This window comes from Myodes glareolus, chromosome 15 (genome assembly GCF_982192425.1).
Source record: "Myodes glareolus chromosome 15, mMyoGla1.1, whole genome shotgun sequence".
NCBI lineage: Eukaryota > Metazoa > Chordata > Mammalia > Rodentia > Cricetidae > Myodes > Myodes glareolus.
In genome coordinates, this window is record NC_142040.1 from 53,041,607 (window position 1) to 53,047,606 (window position 6,000).

A 6,000-nucleotide genomic window follows, 5' to 3' on the forward strand; every position below is an offset into this window, starting at 1 on the left:
AAGGATAAAATTAAATCCATCAGTTTTTTTTTTTAAAAAAAAAGCTTACTGTCATACGTGTAAACAAGGACCCAGCACTTGTTGGACAAAGCAATCAAAGTCCAACCTCCCTGGGATTCACTGCCTTTTTTTTTTTTTCCAACTATGTTCAAACCCATAAGAGATGTAAGCTCGCGCTAAAGAAGCTAATCAAAGTCCCACTAACGGGCAAAACTAGTTCCTCCCCAGGCCGGCCTTTATAGCCTTGAGTTTGGATACCCCAGACAATGAGCAATGAGCTGCCCCTGGCAGCTCCGCGCTATTCTTCCTACCGGGGACCCTAGTCAAATCACCTGTGATCCCAGAGAAGAGAAGCGGCTGGTACCAAGTGAGTGGCCTCGCATCTGCACACTTGGTCACTGGGAGTAAAAAGTTGCCCTGAGTTGGGCTCCCTGGAAAAAGAAAGCCTGGCTTTATATACAGCTCAGGCCTCTGAGAGGTCACCCCTGCCTCTTCAAGTCATTGGGTTCCATCTGGTTTAATTCCCCATCTGCTGCCTTTCCAGACTCAAACCACCCACCCCACCCGGTCATCCCAAAAATGAGATGCGAAATCCAAAAAGAAAAACCGCAGCAAACTAGAGAAGCTAAATTGAAGACACAAACTGGCAGTGATTAGAGAGTTGAAAGAAGGATACCCGCCCTCCCAAACGGGTCGCAATGCCGACCTAAGCCCAGTTGCCTGGAGTGTGCCCCAACTTCAGCATCCTCCTCTCCACCCTCCTAGGAGCTGTGGTGGGGGGAAAGGACAAGAAGGGTGGGGAGCAGGGGGCCGGGACAGGCCCGAAGTGGTCTCGCCTTCGTCCTCCAGCCAGCTCACCGGCTCCCTTGAGTCCGGAAAGGAACAATAGCGGACTGTGGGTCTCCAGAGCCGCCCGCCCGGCGTCTCCCGCTCGCACCTCCTTCTCCGGCTTTTTCAAGTTCAAAGAAGAGGCGGGTCGAGCCTGGGAGCAAGGATTCGGCAGCGGGACGCTTGGCTGGGCATGCAGGTGGGACGGGCTGCCCAGGGGTGCAGCCACATCGTCCTCCCAGGTCCGGTCATTCATTCCCACCCGCGCTCCCTCCGCCGACAACCCGCGCACCAGACCGCCGAAGGAGGCGAGTCCCCTTTTCCTAACTTGGTCGGTCCTCTGTTTCTGCCAGATCCCCACCATCGCTCCAGTTCCTTCAACCACCCCCCACCCACCACCAAACTGTCTTCCGCGGACAGTGGGCGGCCAAGGCTGTGTGTCCAGACCGTAACTCCCGCCCCGCGTTCTCGCCTTCCGCAGCCCCAGACACAAGAGCGGGGATCAAGCCCACACCCCGCATCCCAGCCTCTCCACTCGGCGCCGCCACTCACCCCATCCAAGCGGCTGCCTCAGCTCCCGGCTCCGCTGGCCGTCCCGCCCGCCGCTTCTCCAGGAAAGCGCGGCCGCCGGGCTCGCTTCCTGCTCGGCTTCCTGCGCTGGGTCCCTCCTCCTCCTCCTCCTCCTCCTCCTCCTTCTTCTCCTCCTCCCGACGCGGGGGTCAGTGGGCGCTCAGCTCCCGGGCTCCGCCGGCAGGGCGGGGGCAGCGGCAGCACCACCACGTGGCCACGGGGCGCCGGCCCCCGCCGACCTGGATCCCGTGGGCTAGAGGAGGGAGGTGCTAGCCACTCCCACCCCGAGCGGCCCCAAATTCCCGGAGTCAGGTGACCTGGCCCGGGCACTGCTCCCCGGACCTGCGGGAGGTGCTCTTGGACCGCCCACGCCCGGTCCCGGGGCGAGTCCAGGACGTCCACGTTCAGTTTTGATTTCTGCGGATCACGGGATCCTTCTGCGTGAATCTGTCTCACACCTTAACTTGAAGTTAGTGGGAACCACTGTATGCCTGTCCCGCCGCTGGGGAAGGGATGAGGTCCCGAAAAAGTACTCGTTCCTGGTAAATTCTCAAAGTTTTCTGTGGTCTTGGGAAAAGCAAGGTCAGGGGCAGAAGTCAGAGTCAGTGACCCAAGCCCCTCTGAACCAGAGTCGAAGCGGTTCCATTTCCAAAGTTATCCAACAGAAAGTAGACTGGAATGTACTCACATTTTCTGGGCTGAACCAGTAGGTTGGAGCGACTGTTCCTTACCACTTCTCAGGTGGTAAGACAAAATTTTTGTGCTTTGCTCAGGAGTTGGGGGACAGATCTCCAACCTGGACTGACAGGCTAGACAGGGACAGGAGCGCCCTCAGCGGGGTGTCTGAGTTGGAAGTCCTTAGATTTCCTGAAGCTTCCCTTTCCCAGCCTACCAAGACCGGACCTCAGAACCTAAAAGACTCCTCCATTAATTTGAGGATTTCAAACCTCTCCACTTACTCTCTTAATTTAAGCAACCTTTCCCAAGCATTTTAGTCCAGCCAGCCAGCTAGATCGTAGAAAGTTTGACTCACCAAAGCTCCATGCACTCCTGTGTCTTTGGCACAGAGAGAAGGCTTTGTAACTAAGTGGGGTAGTTGTTCTTGCTAGGATCTGCTGTAAGTCCCCTGAAGTTGGGAGGAAAAACAGCCAACTCCAAGAGAAGTGAGATTCACCCTAACAGTGTACAGTATCTTGGCTCCGCGGTAACATCAGATCCCGTGTGTTTTTTCTCCACCCCCGCACAGCTCCTTGCCCCAAGAGAACAACCTGCCTCAGCCTTCACAAGCCAACTTGCAACTAGGAAACAAAAGCTTCATCCTTAGCTCAATAGTCTCTGCTTCCTCACGCCATGCATCAAAAAAAATTTGCAGGAGTGGAGAGGCCACCCACTCTACAGGTGATGGAGAACTCAGACCACACTAAAAGAAACACACTGGGGAGCACTTTGTTTAATCCTGAGAATTTCTAGAACCCAAGCTTTTATCTTGTTTCGTTTAATCCGTGACCCCAGAATGCTTGAGTGCTGTAGAAGACTGAACCTACAGCACTGAGCATAGCCACCCGTGGATTTTTTTTTCCACCTCTGCATTTTGTTTCATCAAAGGAACGATGGCAGCCAAGTATAAGGAGCTGCTTTGGAAATGTCAGTGTGCACCTATTGTTTAGGGGCTGGTGACGAGTCGTAGTTACACTATTAAACAAGTGTCTAGCCAGCCTTTCCTTCGCCCAAGTCCTGGCCTCTGCTAATCATTCCCAGTCACCTGTACGGAGTCTCTGTCAAGCCGCCAGGCTCCCCGAGGTGTCACAGGTGCTGCTCTCTTTCCTTTGCAACCCAGCCCTCAGCAGCAGGTCCAATGCGTGTGAGGCACTGTGTGGCAGGAAGACTGTGCCAAAACCGTTTCTAGATTCACTCTTTTCAAAGTCACAATTGGCAGCCACTATACTCTAGCTTGAGTCTCCACCTGTCTCAGACAACAGGTAAAATTCTCCCTCCTGCATGGAAATTAGCGGTTAAGTTTGGGGCTAAGTAACATCTCATTAATCTGTTTTTGTTTGACCCAGAACTTTTAGAAATGCTGAGCTCAGGATATTTGGATATGTCTGGTACTGTAAATGGGCAGCAAGAATGAAGTGAGCGTCTGCTATCTAACGTCTGTTAAAATCCGATGGGATAAGCAGGTTACATTCCTTCATCCCCTCCCAGGCAACAGTAGCACAATATATATTGCAACGAATACTAAGAGTAAGGAGACCAAGTGATCATCCATTTCTTAGTTTTGATTTATCCAGACAGGGTATCTCTGTGTAGCCTTGGTTGTCCCGGATCTCATTCTGTAGACCAGGGTGACCTTGAACTCAAAGAGATCCACCTGCATCTGCCTCCCGAGTGCTGGGATTAAAAGTGTGTGCCACCAACGGCTTCAGATCCATTTATTTTGCTTAATTTTGAACTTGAAGTGTTCTAACCTCTTCTGATCTTAATTTCCTAATCAACAAAAGAAGAAGCATCAAATTACATGGCCTCTCAGAACCTTCTCAATTCCAGTTCCTGAACCTATTCTTAATTTGCAGGCCTTTTATAAGAAAACCACCTTCTTGTTTTTACGGTAAAGAATTCTCTAATCATTCTCTTGTCGCGCCACTACGTTGTAAACTCCAGAGTGTGGTCATCTAGCACCTAGTAGGACTTCAAGAATGAAATGCAGTGATTGGTAAGGCACGGTTTTTGTGTTTAAAGCTAAATAATCTCACATCTCTTCTTCCTTGCTCAATCTCTCATCAATGGTGGTTCTCCTCAGATTAGGAAAAAAATTACCCATCCCTGCCTAAGAAAATAGATATCATACCATAACCAAAGTACCATCCACTTTCCTTAGTGTGTGGTGAGTGCTGCGATTTGGGTCTGAAATGTCCGTGTGTGTATGTGCATGCGTGTGTGTGTGTGTGTGTGTGTGTGTGTGTGTGTGTATTCAAGTCTTTGTCCCCCAAGACTGTATTATTGGTTGTGTGCTCAAGACTTGTCTCCCAGGACTGTGTTATTGTGAGATGCTGAAACTTTTAGTAGGTTTCTGAGAGGCGTTCATTTCAGGCTCAACGTATGTGCCCTTGCAGGTGTTTGCCTACCCGAGGATCTCCATCTTTATCCTTGCTTCCTGGCCATGAAGCAAGCAGGGTGACTGTGCCATGAGCGCTGGCCATCATGCCACACTTTGCCACAAGCCCACGAACGCCGTGACCAGGCATTGTGGCCTGCAGTCGCTGTACCTGTGAATTGAAATAAGACTTTCAGCCAAGAGCAACTGCACGTGCCAGTAATCTCAGCTCTTGGCAGGAGAATCAGGAGTACAAAGTCATCTTTATCTTCATGATGAATTCAAGGCCAGATCGGGCTACACGAGACCTCATCTCAAATGTCCAAATTAATTAATTAAAGCTTATCTTTTAATAGTTTGGTTATCTCTCGTATTCTGTTACTGTGAGGGGACACTGACTCACAGTCAGCATCTGACCCCCACTCTGTCTAGTAAAAAGCAGCCAGACTGAGAGAGATGTGGGGCTCTGGAGCCAGTTCAGAGAAGAAGGGGAAAACATAATGCAGTCAGAAGACTGGGAGGAAATAATCTACACACACAAGCTCAAATATTCATAGAGAAAAACATTCTTTTTACGTTTCCCAGTAAGAAGTCATTAACACGGAACGCATTAATAAAGTAACTTTAGATTGTGAAATTTAGCAAGTCCGTCGTGGTAAATCGGCTTCAAACATTAATTGGTTTGTGGTTTTTGAACTAACCAGAAAGCTGGCAGACACCTTTCTAAAGGTAGGTCATTCTACTTGGTGTCTAGCAAGGTTGTACCCCTACTCAGGAGAGGAGGCTACAGGAAGCCCTGCCTCAGTAACCTGCTCCCAGATGGGCTGAGCATCTTGGCCTTGGCATTACAGACCTGAGAAGTCCTTAAGTCTCTGGTGATAACGCAGGAGTGCAGATCCCCAGTGCTATCCTGTCGAGTTTGGGGGTGGCAGATGCTACAGATCTGCTGGGTACCCGATCTACTACAGAATCTAAAATGCAAAATCTACCCAATTACACGTGCTGGTAAGGAGGAAAAAATGAAAGTCTCCATAACCTTTTTATATGGATTATGAATAGAAATGATAGTATATTCTATGTCAGCATTATTTTACCTATTTACTTACCAAAAAAAAAATGTGGTGTCTAGTATTTAGTTTAAGTGCTGGACTGCTGGCCTCATGCAGCCACAGGCCCTGGGTTCAGTCTCCAGCACCATACACCCAAACAAATGGTTGATAGAAAACTAAGAGGTTATTATTCAACTTACATTATATTTCTCTTTGGTGACATTGCTTTAAGGGTTGATGTTATGAGTGAACACACTTTAACAAGTGCTACGTATCCAAACCTTTTCTAAGTGGTCAGCTACAGCGACCTAGCGAGGCCTTTTCTAAGTGATTAGCTACAGCTTAAGTGTGGTGAAGTGTCTGATCTTGTGCACTTTTCAATATTCAGGGGGAGTTGCAAATTCTGGGCAGGTTTGAATAAAGGACAAAAATCGAAACTGGCAATATCATAAGCTCATG

At 49.5% G+C, this 6,000-nt stretch overlaps 1 protein-coding gene and 1 long non-coding RNA gene across 3 annotated transcripts in view; one reads left to right on the plus strand and one right to left on the minus strand.

Annotated features, from left to right (window-relative positions):
- Rai14 (retinoic acid induced 14) overlaps positions 1 to 1,520 on the minus strand; it is a 138,007-nt gene extending 136,487 nt beyond the window's left edge. For both annotated transcript variants that reach the window (XM_048429517.3, XM_048429507.3), the window contains exon 1: positions 1,381 to 1,520. The gene's annotated coding sequence lies outside the window, so the exon portion shown is untranslated. The remainder of the gene's footprint in view (positions 1 to 1,380) is intronic.
- Positions 1,521 to 1,713: 193 nt separating this feature from the next.
- LOC148119699 (uncharacterized) lies at positions 1,714 to 4,847 on the plus strand. Its single transcript, XR_015735011.1, has 3 exons — positions 1,714 to 1,940; positions 3,972 to 4,111; positions 4,512 to 4,847. It is a non-coding gene; the product is annotated as an uncharacterized LOC148119699 (long non-coding RNA).
- The last annotated feature ends 1,153 nt before the right edge of the window (positions 4,848 to 6,000 follow it).